Here is a 17,454-nt window from a genome sequence, read left to right as displayed (position 1 = left end):
ATAGATTTGTGTGTGGCTTGAAGAGTGAGGCTACACAAAAGCACTTGTTGACTGAAACTACGCTGACGTTTCAAAGAGCAGTGGAGCTGGCGGTCTCCATGGAAACAGCGTCACGCGAAGCGCACCAACTCAGCGGATCACTGACGGTAAATGCAAATTGTAAATGCAAATCGGTAAATCTTTATCAAAGACTAAGACGTCAAACAACAAATGTAAACGATGTGGAAAGGACAACCATAATGATGATGACTGTTGGTTTAAGGACAAATATTGGAATACATGTGAAAAAAGGGCCATATCAGTCGCGTTTGCAGGAAGAGTAACAATGACAGAAAAACAAGAGTGGAAACAGAGTAAAAGCTGCACGGCCAACGAGAGAAACTAAGCAGAAAGGCTATGTCAAGAGAGGAAGTGTACACCATCTTGATGCTGAGGCAGCACTTGATGCTGAGGCCGCATCCAGTGATGATGAAACAGACTCTGATTTAGCCCTGTATAAACTGTCACAGCCAGGAGAAAAGTCCAGTATCATTGTGAAACCAGAAGTTGAAGGAATGCCACTTGAAATGGAATTGGACACGGGAGCAACAGTGTCTTTGATTTCAACAGAGACTTATGACAGAATACTGAAACACCTGCCCTTATGCTCAACTGACATTGTTCTTCGAACATATACAGGGCAAGCATTGCACCCTGAAGGTGTAATTAGGGCCTTTCGCACCGCAGGAACCTTTTCATAGTACCAGAAATAATTGTGGAACTACCCACTTTTCGGCGTGTTCTCACCGCCGGAACTGGGAGCGATTTTAGTACCGGACTGCCTTTTTCGAGAACCAAATTAGCTCCTACTCCGGAGCAGGGTCTAACCAGCACAACTGGTACTAATCGTGACGCAAGTAGACATCGATTGGCCAAACGTGTATGAAAACGCCCTCCCCCGCCATGATTTAAAACACCGTGTAAACATACTGTAAACATTGTGTCAACTTATTTCGCAAGTATGGAGAACAGCGATAGATGGACGGACGCTGAAGTGCAGGCACTTGTAGCAAATGTAGCACTGCCAGTTGTCGTTGGAGATTCTTAGTCCTCCTTTCCGTTCATTCAATCGCTTTACGTATACGTCGACTTTCCATGTCCATTATTGTGAAACCCGCGAGACACAACAAAAACACAGCTCCGATCACAGCGTCCTCCAGCCTCCTGTTGTTAATGTTGTTTATTTTTGTTTTAGTTGTTGAACGCCGCGCACAAATGACATCGCTGTAGACCGGTTCCTAGTACACACTGTCGGTGCGAATGCAACCCTTTAAATGGTACTGGGAAATAGTTCGCGCAAAATCGTCCAAGTACTTTAGTACCGTACATTTAGTTCTGGAACTAAAGCGGTGCGAAAGGGCCTAATGATGTTCATGTAAAAATGGGCAAACTGAAAGCTGTTCTTCCATTGTATGTCGCGCATGGGGATTATCCACCACTCTATGGCAGAGAATGGCTGCGTCAGATTAAACTGAACTTGAAAGAAATAAAAACACTCAAATTGAAGACGCTTGAAGCTGTTCTACAGAAACATGCTGCTGTTTTCTCTAAACAACTGGGGGAAATGAAGAGCATTAAAGTTAAAATAACATTGAAACCTGAACACAAACCCAAGTTTTGTCAGCCCAGAGCAGTTCCATATGCTCTGCGTCCAAAGGTTGAAGCAGAGCTGAACCATCTCACTGAAAGGGGAGTATTGTTACCGGTCCTGGTAGGAAAGAAAAACGGAGCAGTGAGCATCTGTGGTGACTTTAAGGTGACGATAAACCCCGTCCTTTACATTGAACACTATCCGTTACCACGTATTGAGAACCTGTTCGCTTCATTAGCGGGAGGACAATGTTTCAGCAAACTGGACTTGTCATATGCTTACCTCCAAATGAGGGTTGAGGAGTAGTCCATAAAGTTCCTCACAATTTCCACACAGAAAGGGCTATTCCAGTATAAGCGCCTTCCGTTCGGGATCGCTTCAGCCCCAGCTATATTCCAGAGAGCTATGGACCAAGTATTACTAGGTCTACCCAATGTCCATTGCTACCTGGATGACATTCTTGTTACCAGGCGGACTGAAGCTGAACACCTGGAAAACCTGGATGCAGTCCTTGGACGCCTGGAGGAGTTTGGCTTGCGTGTTGAAAAAGGGAAATGTGACTTCAAGGACTCATTGGAATACTTGGGTCACATAATTGACGCTGAAGGTTTGCACAAGTCACCTGAAAAAGTAAGTGCATTTATCAATGATCCAACCCCATCAAACATCACACAGCTGAGATCATTTCTTGGCCTGTTAAACTATTACGAGAGATTCATACCCAATTTGGCAACTATAGCGAATCCTTTGAATGCCCTGTTGTGTAAAGGGAAACGTTGGCAGTGGTCTGCAGAGTGCGAGGCTGCATTCAAAAAAGCAAAGGAACAATTAGTGTCACAAAATGTCTCGACACATTACGACCCACAGAACGCAATTCGGCTTGCATGTGACGCATCACCTTATGGCATTGGTGTCGTCATTTCCCATATGTTACCCAGTGGTGAAGGAAAACCAATAGCTTTCGCATCGCGCACACTTAGGAAGGCAGAACAGATTTATGCGCAGATTGAGCGTGAGGCTCTGGCAATTGTGTTCGGGGTCAGGAAATTCCATCAGTATCTCTACGGATGAAAATTCACGCTTTTTACAGATCACCGCCCCCTTACTACGATCTTTGGACCACAAAATGGAATTCCATCTATGGCAGCGGCACGTATGCAAAGGTGGGCATTACTTTTGTCTGCGCACAACTACACCATCGAGTACAAAAGAGCTGAACATCACGCAAATGCTGATGGTCTTTCCCGTCTGCCATTACAAGTGGAACACAAAGAGAAAAAGGATGCTGTAGAGCTGTTCTACCTCGGACAGGTAGAGAATCTCCCTGTCAGTGTCACTGATATCCGACGTGAGACTATGACTTACTCTACCTTGTCTACAGTTGTCAAAATGGTTCTGAAAGGGACTCAAGCTGTCAAGCTGTCCTACCTTGTCTACAGTTGTCAAAATGGTTCTGAAAGGGACTCAAGCTGTCAGCCTGACAGATAATAATGAACTCTCACCTTTCATCTCCAAGTGCGATGAACTGTCTGTCCAACACGGGTGCTTAATGCGGGGTATGAGAGTCGTTATTCCTCACAAGCTGCGGAAAAGGGTGCTGGAGGAACTGCACACTGGCCACCGAGGAATTGTCCGAATGAAAGCCATTGCTCGCAGTTATGTGTGGTGGCCGGGTCTTGATGCTGACATTGAACTGCACGTGAAAATGTGTCAGTCATGTCAACAAATACAGAAAACGCCATCCCAAGCACCCCTACACCCATGGGGGCTGTGTTATTTATCGTAGTGCATTCAAGAGTGTATTCTACATGTTATGATAGTGAAAACATAACAGTAATAACCTCATAACTATTGGATAAAATTTTAATATTCTGACTGTTTGAGTTAGGACTATATTAAAAAAAAAAAAAAAAACATTGGTCACCTATAGTATCACACAATTAGATCATGATAACCAAAGGTAAAACCACACTTATTAGCACCTCACTACCATTGTAAAATGTGCCTGCTTTTAAGTGCTTGCTTGTGCCGTGGGCCAAGAGCTGGAAGGGGCGGGCGGCAGGACTGTGTGTTACAGCCAGTGCGGCCAAGCGCTTGCTTGGGCTGCAGGCCCCGAACTGAAGGTGGAATGTGGCGGGGCTGTGATTGGCGACGGAGGCAGCCAAATGCTTGCTTGAGCTACGGGCCCCGGCGTTGTTGAAGTAGAAGCCGCGGTCGGTGTCGCATGCACCCTTGCGGCAGCGGGATCCGGGGTGCGGCCCAGGCGGAAGACGGTGGAGTCCGGCGAGGCGTATCTGGAGGTTTGTCTTGCCTTTTGCCCTTCTTTGGGGTTGGGGTGAACTCGGGAGAGAGGTTAGTTAGATGCAGATTTGTGTACAAGTCATATAATTCTGCTTTGTTTAACTTGCGTGAAGACTGGACGTCGGATTTGGTCAGCGCTTGCCTCAGACTCGACACAGTCCACTTTCCTATTGGCTGAATCGTTGACCTGGCCGAGCGATAGGAGGACGCCGGGGAGTTGACTGAGGTTTCTATCGCCGGAGGTGGCGAGGGTAGGCATAGGCGTCTTGGGAGGCGAGTGGCTGCTCGAGCCGTACAGCGTCCGCGAGATGGGGCCTGGGGCTCGATTGCGGTGCCACGCCGAGGAGTAATGGTCTTAGGGCCGGCTGGTTGAGGCGATGGGACCGGAGGAGAGTTGGATTCGTCTTCAGACGAGGAGGTTTGTCTTTGCGACATGGTTGTAGATGAGCAAACCAAAATGCTGATAAACCGGCAATGGATAGAGGTAAGTCAGCAGAATTTATACCATGGTGTTGATTAACTTGAGTGTGCTCCACCTGTGTTAATTAGGCTAAGTATCTGACACACTTCTCCCGAACCTTGTTAATAAAACATAATTTATCGTTGTATCAAGGGAAAAATACAGTATATTGTGATAATTATTGTTATCGTTTTATCCCACAGCTCTAGCTAGAACCTATTTAATAAATCTTGCCTTTGAGAAAATCAGTCAGGACTGCTGGGATTGTCACGTTATTAATATTCATGAGGCAAGATAAGTTTTATGCATCTCCCCTCATTTCAAAACTTTTTACCAATCAGGCAAGACTGGGGTGTGGGAAAAAAATATATATATATCAGCAAATATCAATTTATATTTATAGTTCTGTTTTATTCCATTATTTAAAAATGTTTTCGATGGTCCATGTCTCCACTGCCTTCTGCTCTGCACTCTTCTACTTTTTCTGAGTATGTCTCATATTTTAAAAGCAAGAGTTTGTTTTCGATGAACAGCCCCTTAGTGGTTTGAATAAACTGCAGTGTGGACTGAACTTTATTCTAAACTACAGTCTGGTTCAGTGAGGATATGAGTTACGTGGCCCAGGCCTTTAGCTGTGACAGAGTCAAAGTCTTCCCCTTCTTCAACTGCACAACTGCAGTGACCTTCTGAACCCAGGTGGGGTCTGGAGCACCAATCACAGCCACATCTAAAAAAAGAAGAAACAGTGTATATTTATTCCCCTGTTCATATGTACATGCGTATCCGCGTGAACGCTTGTGTACCTGTGATATCTGGGTGGGCTAGCAAATGTCTCTCCACATCTAGTGCACTGATCTTGTATCCTCCACTCTTGATGATGTCCACTGATGTGCGGCCCATGATCCAGTACATGCCATCTCTGTAGAGTGCAGTGTCACCTGAAAGAGCACCCAGAGAGGTCAGAGAGCCCTTCGAGTTACACCTGCCTCCACACCGCTCTCTGGTTTAATGGGGGTCTGCGCCTCTACTAATCACTGAAGAGTCAAATATGAGACTCAAACAGTGAGGCAAATGGTTGTATAGACTACATCCTCCTACTACAGCTGCGAAAGGGGGCAATACTAAGTATATGAGGGTTGTGTGCATGTGGTTGCTGCATGTTGTCCTCTGCTGAGCTCTAATAATAGCCTGGAGTCAGGCTCAAGATCTTCTGCTTGCAATCTTAAAACCCTATTGCACAGAGCTGCTCAGCTGGAGACTGCTTAATTACCACCCCATAAAACACAAACACACAGCAGCCATCAGCAGCAGGAGCAGTGTGGTACATCCTATCCAAACCCAATAGCACAGAGCTGCTCAGCTGGAGACTGCTTAATTACCACCCCATAACACACAAACACACAGCAGCCATCAGCAGCAGGAGCAGTGTGGTACACCCTATCCAAACCAGGTGCAAGTTTCCGGCATCAAGTTTCTTCACTGAAAGTGAAACAGTGCTACAACGTGACAAAGCAAAGCCAATCAAAACTTATTTCATGTTTGATGTGCACCTATGTGGAGTTGAAATCAGCTGAAATTAATGTGGACTTGTGGTTTTGTGGCCTTTGCTTGCATGTTTCTGTGAAGTCCAAGAAACTTATAAATAGCCCATTTGTGGCCACAATGCACTTTTTTGCAAGACCCTTAATGGTGTGGCCTTGACAACAGACTACTATGCAACAATTTAAGGATACCGCCATAAGTTGTATCCAAAAGTACTAGCTCAGAGAATGCGGTACTTCACCATTTAACAAAGATGGCAACTCCTCTCCAGTAGCTTAATGAAACACAATACACAATTTTGGCAGACCTAGTAGGTCATCTGGGTATTTTTTGCCAATTATTTCATGAATACTGCACATTTGGACTAATTGACCATATTACTTTTTGTGTACTACATAGTAGGGCCCGTGCTTTCAGATGGAGCGGCATTTACTACACAGAGGCGTAGATCACTGACAAGCTACACAAAATCACGTTCAAAATCGCAGGTGATTCATTGATGATTTTGAACGCGATTTTGTGTAGCTTGTCAGTGATCTAGTTGTATCCAAAAGTACTAGCTCAGAGAATGCGGTACTTCACCATTTAACAAAGATGGCAACTCCTCTCCAGTAGCTTAATGAAACACAAAACACAATTTTGGCAGACCTAGTAGGTCATCTGGGTATTTTTTGCCAATTATTTCATGAATACTGCACATTTGGACTAATTGACCATATTACTTTTTGTGTAGTACATAGTAGGGCCCGTGCTTTCAGATGGAGCGGCATTTACTACACAGAGGCGTAGATCACTGACAAGCTACACAAAATCACGTTCAAAATCGCAGGTGATTCATTAATGATTTTGAACGTGATTTTGTGTAGCTTGTCAGTGATCTACGCCTCTGTGTAGTAAATGCCGCTCCATCTGAAAGCACGTGCTGGAGATTTACTACTAATCACCAGAAGCGGCTTTACTGATGAGATGCGCATGAAAATCGCATTTGATTTTTTGCACAGCCCCACTACGTAGTAAGCAAGTAGACATATTAGTTTAACGGAAATTAAACCAAGCAACTGACAAAGTTGTCCATGGCTTGTCGCAGTCACTGCTGGTTGGGATACTCTCAGAATAACATAAAAAAGATGGAACCTTTAGCTTGTTGCTTTATCATGATGTGCCTGGTTAGGACAAGGTGTTAGCCTCCATTTTAACACATACCTTGATGAAAGGCCAAAGTTTTCAGATTGATTTTGAAAAGTACAAGTCATCACTAGTCATAATCTCTTCCAATCTCTTTAGCAGAGCAGAGACAAAGAGACTACTCATCAAGTGTTGGGGCTCAGCTGCGGCAGGACCATGCAGCCGACAGGGACGTGAGGTGGCTTTCATCACTGCTAATTATCTGATGTTGATTTGCTGTGTCTGGGTCTTTACATAGAGTGGGTCACTCCATGGAGGCAGATATATACAGTATATATAGTTCAGTCATGAAACTCTAGATGGTGCAGGCTGACGGGTTGTTAACGTAACTGATGATATTCAGAATTAAAAGACTTCATGCTGCATATGCAGCCAATGAGCTTATTACCTTGCATTTATATGGCTGGCTAGCATTCACTTGAGATTCCTGCAGCGCGCTTTCAGAGTTTCTCTGAAACTCTCCACCTTTCCCAGCTCCACCTGTATAGATCTGCTATGGGTTATTTTATATGCTATTTGTGCAGCAGCAGTATGTCTTAAATACTCATGGCACTGTATCGACATATGCATTGGCAGTAGCAAGTTCCTGTACTTGCTTGCAGCAGCAGCAATAATTTACAACTACAGCAATAATCAACAGCAGTAGCAATTCAGCAGCAGCAGCGTAGCAGATCTATTCCGCCAAGACCAAATACATCAACATTGTCATATCCATCACCATGCTAAAATCTTCAGAGAGTTGTCATGATTAGGGATGGGCATTTTTTAGAACCGGTATTTTTTTGGACCGGTACGTAATTGGGTCAATACCGGACTACCGATAAGCTTCAGGACAAACGATACTGTTATCGATACTTGCGTTGTTTTAGCTCCATATACTTCAATGTTAATGGTGAATTAGAAGCTGCTGCTCGTCATTTTCCTTCACTGAATGATGTGGTCGACGCTTGCTCGACGTGCTTGTGATATCCACGCTGTGTGTTTGCATGCAATCAGTTATGGCGGCAAAGGTGAAACATTCGAAAGTGGGGGCTCACGTTACAAAACTAAGCGACACCAGTGTCAGATGCAATATATGCAGTAGTGTAATAGTGAACAAAGGAGGCAACTAGGAATATAATGAAACATTTACTAACAAAACACAACATCTACCTCAAGCAAACCTGTATTAATTTATTTCTTGTGCTGAACACAAAATAAGATATTTTGAAGAATGTGGGCAACCAAACAGGTCCCCACTGACTTTGATAGTAGGAAAAAAAATACGGAAGTCACTGTGGACCAGGAACTGTTTGGTTTCCCACATTCTTCAAAATAACTTTTATGTTCAACAGAAGAAATAATCTCATTCAGGTTTTAAACAATTTGAGAGTGAGAAAATGATGACACCATTTTCATTTTTGGGTGAACTATTCCTTTAATGTTAATAAAATAAAACAGTGAGAAAGAGAGAGAAAAATAACTCCCTCTTGACTGAAGAACTTTAAAGGGGTCCTATTATGCTTTTTCACTTTTTAATTTTAGTCAGTGTGTAGTGTGTATGTTTGGGCATTAAAAAGATCTAGAAAATTACAAATCTCAAAGTCCACTCCAAAGGGAGATATTTAGTTTACTTACTTTACTTTAGTTACTACAACAAACGGCTCATTTGGACTACAGCGTTTTGTTTTCCGGGCTTTGTGATATCACAAAGCGGCTCATTAGAATTTCATTACAAATAATTCCCGCCTACAGAAATTCGAATGGTTGGGGGGTGGGGAGGGGCGAGGTTGTGGTTAGAACGCTTGGTTGAGTGAGCGCATGAGACGAGACGACGAAGAAGAAGTGCTGCTGCAGAGTTAGTGCATCAGAGAAAACCAAGAAGAAGAGCTGCTGTGGTGTAGCCTCAAATTTTTGGCATGTCTAGAACAACGGTTCTCAATTCCAGTCCTTGCGTAACCCCGCTCTGCACATTTTGTATGTTTCTCTTATTGCTTCATACGTTTGTTATATTTGACTGTAAGTGCCCTGCGAAGTGGACATTACAGGATATTCCTCCATGATTCCAGTTTGAAGGGAGCGTATATGTTCCATACAAAGGGCATTTAAGTGTGCGAGACGCAAATCTGTAAATGAATATTCCGAAGTGAAGTAAACTTCAATGGATTTCCCCTGCTCAGGGAGTAGGGAGCAATGCACACTGTGTAGGGACCATGTCAATTCGAACACAGTTCATGCACGGAGTTCACTTCTAACAAGATAATCTGAATCAGGTGTGTTAACAAAGAGAGACATGCAAAACATGCAGAGCGGGGGTACACAAGGACTGGAATTGAGAACCGCTGGTCTAGAACAATTCTTACAAATAACAACATCACGTAGCTGGGCGCCGCGGACAGACGACAAACGGCGCCGCCGGTTTGCCTACACTCATAGAAAATAATGTATTTGAATTTCAAAGACGTGGCACGACGGTGTGCGACTGCCTGAAACGCTGTTTTTTCACCTCCGTGTCCAAACGTCTTTGTTTGGGCCTCCGAAAGCGGATGATGTCAGGAAACAGTGGTTTCAATTGATTTTTTAACTCTGTTCCTGAGCATTATAACCCCAATTTGCTATTGTATGCTGCGCATTTTAATGAGGACAGCTTCCACATCACGAGTGAGAAGTGCCGGATTCGCCAAAAGCTTTTGTTGAAAGACGGAGCAAGGGGGCGTGGCAGTACTGAAACACCGTCTAAGCTGTTCGCCAATCACAACGCACTGGGACAGCTAACCAATCACAACACATTTTGTTTTTCGGAAGGCGGACCTTCATCAAAGCCGGAACTAATCCAGCCGTTTGTGTCAGCCTGGGGAGAAAGGTATTTTAATCATGTAAATTATGTGAAAAATAATGCGTTTTTCGAACCACCAAACATGAGAGCATGTTCTAGTACACCCCCAAAACAAAATCAAGACTTTGTAAAAGAGCATAATAGGACCCCTTTAATACAGTTGCTAAAGTTCTGCAGTAATAAAATAACTTGACATTTTCAACAACTTTTCACATCATAACTGATAACCGATAACAGTATTGATAAGCACCAGTATCGATAAGTATCGGTATTGGTATCAGTATCGATAAAATGTAAACGATACCCATCCCTAGTCATGATTGAAATTAGGATCACATGACTAAATTTAATTACTTTGAAAGCCGGCTGTTATTGGACATTGCTTATGCAATAAATGAGTCATGGCTGATTTGAACAGTGTCAGTCCAGTATGCTTGCCATATTAGTTGGTATACAACTATATATATATTAGTTTTGTATACAAAGTGTACATAGAAAAACAACTGCCTTTTTTTCCAATACATTTTTTATAAAGCTCTAAAACATACAGCGTTTCATCGTTTTTTTATCTCTTTGCCTCTCTCCCACCGCTCCTCTCTCTCTCCATCTCCAGCGAGGAGCACGGCATCAATAGAGGGCCCATCTGTTCCCATACATCAGGCTCTTCATTTCAGTTTATTAGCTGGGATAAATCATAAATATTTCATTATACATCACGGGCGGCTGTCGCAGGGACGGCGCAATTTATCAGCTCTGCCCTCTCTTGCCACCCAGCACCGGAGCAATAAGCTTTCCAGTCTATTAAACAAGATTGATACAGTGTGTAAATTTAGATATAGGGAATTTCTTCACAGACCACTGCTCCACAGTGATAGGCTGGGGTGAGGTGAAGGAGAAGCGGGTGGGTGGAAGGAGACGAAGAGAGCGAGCAAGGGATGGGGCCGGTGGGGAAAAGTGGCTGGGTGTTAACAGCAGTAAGAGTGTATTTACACTCGCCCCGTCCCACTTTAAAATAACCATATCCGGCAGTGCATGGTGTAATTTGGTCACAGTGGCGTAGCTTCCTTCTCATGGAAATGAACCAGGAACATGTTTGACATGGGGAGAGATAAGCTGTTGGTGTGTGAGGGGAGAGAATATACAGAGGTGTTTATCCTCTTTAAGAATCTATAATGCCCCTGGGGAGGGATCAAAGGTCACAGAAAGTATTAAACCCTCATGTCAGGGGTTTTCTTCTATGATTAAAAGCAAAAGAAAGTTGATGTTGACGAGCATGTGGAAATGAATAACAGTGTGTCCTAACCAGCAAAAAAACAGCTAAAAGCTACCTCTTCCATCGAAAATAGTTTTTGTCCCAACCAACCAGCAAAGAATGAGCAACATTTTGTTAATGGTTTGGGTTCTGTTTCTGCAGCATTGCACTGGTGAGGCCAAATAAATAAATAATTAAATAAAAGAACAATAATTGAAATAATTTTTGATTCACTGTGATTGTCAGGATCTTTATGCTTAGTGAGAACAGACAAATTGTCTGTTGCTCCAAAGTTGTAGTGTGTCGTTCTGACAAGTGTTGTCAAAAGTACCGACGCACTGACATCGCATTTTTTAATTTCAGTACTACCAATGTCGGCCGGTACTTTTGACAAGACTAGTTCAGACACATACTATTTTGCAGGTAAAGTAGACTGTAATGGCCAATTATATGTGGAAATACACACAAAAAACTAAATAAAGTAAAACTGAAGATCTGTGCGCACACACACACACACACACACACACACAAATATAAGACCATTCTGTACACAGTGCAAACATTGAAAACAGTTAATTCAGGGTTCCTTCATTCATTTGACGAGTTCACATACAAAGGCAAATTATTTACATGAGTGTCCACAATGAAGAAACAGAAAAATATTTTAAAATATACTGTGCATTGTATGTATTCATGTTGATTTCATATGGTTTTGAGGAAAAAAAACCCATCTATACCATATTCAAAAAACTTTTCAGTTTAATGACAAAATGTCATGTGATGCATATAACCATCAAGTAAAATAAATAATAACATCTTTTACTTGCACCCTGAATACATGTGAGTGTACAGAAGTATGTACTGTATTCAGTTTTTTGGGAATCGTACCACATGATATTTTACAATCTGAACTAACCTGTTAAAGACCAGAATTTAAGCTGATCGTAAAACATCTGGCAAGACTAGTGAGTCAGTTGACAAAAAAGATGAATAGAAGGTTACTGAGTTAATATTTCACTTACAGAAAGAATAAAGCAAAAGTCAGGGCCAGACAATGATCCCAGATATTTATTAAGAAATCCTAATGACCTTCAACCAGAGTTAATGAGGGTGTGTGTGTGTGTGTGTGGATTGCTGATGGAGTATCCAACAGCAACAAAAAAAAAACAGGAGCGATATGTAAGAAGAGAGAAGGAGGAGGGAGAGGAAGAGGGAGAGGGAACATAAAGGCACGCATGAAAATCAATGGGAAGAACGGAGTATGAGGATTGGCAGAAAGTGAGCGCTGTAGAAAGGGTGACAGATGATCTATAGAGGTGCCAGTCACAGCCTGCAGCCACACTTACACTATTAGAGACACAGCCGGGCAGACACGGGCCGCATTGATCTGCTCTATCTCTCTCTCTGAGAGTGTGCTGATGAAATGCGAGGGTGTGAGGGTGACCAGATGGACTGCAACATCCAGCAAACTCATGAAGAATGAGAAGAGAAGTTATTTTTTTCAGGTTGCAGGTGAAAAAGAAATGAGAAGGAAGTTTTTTATTAGGGATGGGCATGATGGCCTGATCAACTGACTAAACGATTAGTAGAATATTCGTTATTGCGTGAATTAAGTGGATTAAAAACAATAATCAGAAAGCCTAGACGGCTCATTATTGTGGTATCACTGATTTCAGATTCACCTGCTATTAAAAATCAATTTAACAAAACGAACTACGATTTGTCGCTTTTTATCATTTTTAATAATCTATTCCTGGGTGGGGGGCTCTTTATGTACTTTATGCCAACAGACAAAATTTCGTAACAATATATTATTAGTACTGATACTACTAAGTTAGTATTGGTATTAATACTAGTGAGAGTATAAATATTAATAAATCAGAAGCAGATAGTCTATTTCAGAAAATATTTTGTCCATGAATACATACCACTAAAATGAAGCGCGCACACACGCACGCACGCACACACACACACACAGGCTGCAGACTGGTGTGCTTTGAGCTGATTGCTCTCCCTCTTATTATGGGATGGTGATGTGTAATGGAGTGTGACAGAAGCGTGGAGCACTGCAACTCTGTCCTCGCTGCCTCCTGCACTCTCTCTCTCTCATCAAACTGCCCTCTTTTCCTCTACATTTTTATTTACCTTTTTAAAATTTATAAATTTTCATCAATTATGGTCATGGTGTTATGTATGGTTAACTTACTTTCATAGAACACAAGTATATTTTAAACAGTCTTTCCTATACAATGAAAGCATGCAAGAAGCATGAGGTGTAAAGATACAAAAGCGCCATAAATTTGTCATTAATATTCCATAGTTTTCTGAAACTATACTATACTCTCTGTAAGGAACAAACTTCTTTCTATGCCACAGCAGCAATTGGTAAAAGAGCTTTTATGTTTAAAGCCCCAACAGACTGGAATAATTTACCTGCAGATATTCGATCTATTACATCATTTATGATGTTTAAGCAAACTTTGTTATAATATTTTGTTTTGTACATGTTATTATTAAAGATGTTACTGATTCTTTATATATTTTCTTGGTTTTATATTTGATTGGATATTTTTGTATTGTTTTGTTTTTGTTACTTTGCTGTGATTGTATTACGTTGTATTTTGGGACCCCCTCGAAAACGAGATGGTACATCTCAAGGGGTTAATCCTAATAAATATATTCAATATAAATAATAATATAGTTTTTATTAATATTTTGAATTTATTTTCCATTTTCACTTTAATTTGAAAGTTTTAGTAATTTTGTTGTGTTTTTGTCATTTAATAAGTGTTCTTTTTAAATGTCTATATAGTTTTCACATTTTAGTACATGAAGTTAAAATAAATGAAAATGATAAACTGTCCTCGCAACTAGCTATAAACTAGAAATAAAATTATTATTTATTTTTTATATATTTATAAATATATTTAATTTATTTCAGTTAACGTATTATTTCAAGCTACATTTTTTTAAAGTTTCAGTTAACTATAATTACCTTGCATCACAGCTCTCAAAACATACTTCACAATCAAACCTGGAAACATGCTGAACCAGATATGACATTAGTTTGAATGTGCACAGGTGCAAACAGAAAGCTGGTTTATAGCTTCTGAACATAATGCATACGGCCCATGAGTTATATGTATACAGTATATATATATATATATATATATATATATATATATATATATACATACATATATATATATGTTTATGCATAAGAGCAGCATGACAAGTTTGCATCTCATCTCATTTTCTGTTCCATGAAAGAAAAGTCAATAATAAATGATGACAGAATTTGCATTTTTGGGTGAACAATTCTTTTAATTTTATGTCCTGCTGTTATGCTAGCAACCTGGACCATTGTGCCTTATCATTTTATCTCTCTCATTCTCTTTTTGCTGGTTTCTTTGATTTGTCTTGCACTTTATTCAGACACACAGTCAAACCTTCATACAGCTCCACCTGAGCATGTCACACAGTCCCACCTATGCCCAGTGTGTAGACATACTCCCCCTATATTGTACATGCAGTACCATAACAGACAAGCATAGAGTAAGTGTGAGAGCAGTACCGGTTTTGAAGCATCCGTCCTCACTGAATGTGTCTGCTGTCTCCTGAGGTTTGTTCCAGTACTTCTGAAAGACAGAAGAACCTCGAACCAACAGCTCGCCCTCCTTCCCCTCCAAACCAGCCTTTACCTGAGACACACACACACACACACACACACACACACACACACACACACACACACACACACACACAGGTCTAGAGACTCGAAGTAATACAAAGTCAGTAGGTCTTCTTCATTAATAACTGTGTATGTAAATACAAATTTGATCTTATATTTTAATACACAAAAAAATGCATACTTACAGTTTAATCATGATTTTTGTGTGAAAACATTTGCACAGGTTTTATGCACAATAATGTGTATAACGTACACTTGAATGACTATCCACCTTCTTCTGTATAAGTTCACTGCATTTTAAATTGTGGGTAGCACTTCCGGTTTGGAACTTCCACTTAAAATGATTGAAACAAATAATTTCAAATAATAGGGTTGCACTACAAGGCAAGGCAAGGTAGTTAGATAGTTAGTATCCTGCTGTAAACTGCACAGCTGTGGTCTGCTCTCATGTTTTTCTCTCCAAATCATCACTCATTACTTTTTTATTTTTACAATTTTTTGTCTCACAAAATGTAGCTTTCTGCCCTTTGTCACTTCTAATTCCTATCAGTGGTGTTTACTGGAATATTTCAAAGGTGGAAAATACAACATTTATGTCTCAAATGAGGGAAATCACTTTGAAATATGCACAAATTTTCCAGTTAATGATGGAACATTTTTGATTAACACAACATACATGTATGTTACATAATATAGACATAATAAGACATATATATATATATATATATATATATGGTAACACTTTACAATAAGATTCCATTAGCTAATATTAGTTAATGTATTAACTAACATGAACAAACAATGAACAATACATTTATTACAATATTTATTAATCTTTGTTAATCTTAATGAAAATAGTTATTCATTTTTAGTTCATGTTAATTCACAGTGCATTAACTAATGTTAACAAGCACAAATTTTGATAAAGATTAATAAATGCTGTAGAAGTATTGTTCATGCTTAGTTCATGCTAACAAAAGTAGTTAACTAATGTTTACTAATGAACCTTATTGTAAAGTGTTGCCGTATATATTATTTAAAAATATTTTGCGTTAAATATATGAGTGTCACAGCAAAGGGTCTGAATACTTAGGACCATGTGATATTTCAGTTTTTCTTTTTTAATAAATCTGCAAAAATGTCAACAATTCTGTGTTTTTCTGTCAATATGGGGTGCTGTGTGTACATTAATGAGGAAAAAAATGAACTTGAATGATTTTAGCAAATGGCTGCAATATAAGAAAGAGTGAAAAATTTAAGGGGGTCTGAATACTTTCCGTACCCACTGTATATATATATACTGTATACACACACAATCATATTTAACATGTCCACGATATTGCTGCTGAAAGACTAATTTAAGCTTTTGGGGTTATTCATGGTCTGCTGATAGTAAGTTGTTAAACCTTTTAAAGTTTCCTTTTGATGTTTGATGGTTGAGGAGTGAGAAGAATTATGCTACCTCATTGAACCCAGTTTTTGTAAATGATTATTACTGCATTCACAGAGTGAATCCTAAACAAGTCGCTCATTGTTTACAGTTTAACAGAAGTTACACCCATAATTCGTGCATGGGGCATATATAGGAAAAAGTCAGAGAGAAATACTTATATACTATAGGAAAAAACAGAGTGTTCTCTTGTGTACACACAGGCATTATCATTAAATACAACTTATTGTCTTATATTTTCTTTTATTTTGGTGGCTTATATGCAGTCAAACTATTGGTTTACCATGTTCTTATTGAGATGTAAAGCATGAATTATATAGCAATTCCTAAAAAAGATAATGGTAAACTTTTATTTAATTACTGAATTGATTTCGAATTGAATTTGGTGTGTGGAGAGGTTTAATTTTGGATTCTGGGAGAAATAATACTCAAATTCTTCTTGCAAAAACTTAATTTTCAAAATTCAATGTTCCAGCATCTCAAACTCACTAACGTTTGGAGGAAAAGTCAGCCTATTGTAAAACTGAATCAATCTGACTAAATAATAAATTCTGTCCGCACTGTAAAGCTGTAGCACAGATATACAGAGCTGAAGAGATGTCTTACTCCAATATACACACGTATGTGGAATCTGCCCATTAGGGGCTTGAATGTGAATATAAATGAGATGGGGGCTGATTTGAGGTCTATATGCGGTGTCCACTGGGATATGATTGTGCGTAAGTATACACTGGAATGTGGTTGCCCCTGTAGCAGCATTCCTGTCACAAAATGAGAAAAGGACACAATAGCTCCCAAACTGCTTAAAGAAGCCATTAACAAGCCTCCAGTCCCTCTGCCCATCACAAGCCCTCATTAAAACAGTGGACACACACAGACATGCGCACACACACACACTCATGTTTTATTCAAAGCCTCTGGCACAGCAATCCACACTGTGCCACCATAGGGAGTGGTAGTACCCCCAGTACAAAAAAAAAAAAAGTATTTACATTACTACTATTGGCACAATTTGATTTATTTTTCTGTAGTTCGCCCTTCTGAATGGCTTGTTTAACTAGATTTCTAAATTTTCTTGAAAATGTCAGTGGTGTGGTATATATATATATATATATATATATATATATA

General features: G+C 40.2%; 1 pseudogene; it reads right to left on the bottom strand.

Moving 5' to 3' along the window:
* The window catches only part of LOC107600358 (acyl-CoA synthetase family member 3, mitochondrial-like), a 120,041-nt pseudogene that overhangs the window by 8,170 nt on the left and 94,417 nt on the right, over nt 1–17,454 (bottom strand).

The sequence above is a fragment of the Sinocyclocheilus grahami genome, unplaced genomic scaffold (assembly GCF_001515645.1).
Source record: "Sinocyclocheilus grahami isolate Dianchi unplaced genomic scaffold, SAMN03320097.WGS_v1.1 scaffold282.1, whole genome shotgun sequence".
NCBI classification, from domain to species: domain Eukaryota; kingdom Metazoa; phylum Chordata; class Actinopteri; order Cypriniformes; family Cyprinidae; genus Sinocyclocheilus; species Sinocyclocheilus grahami.
Note: the sequence above shows the minus strand (reverse complement) of the source record. Positions and strands in the feature narration are given on the sequence as shown.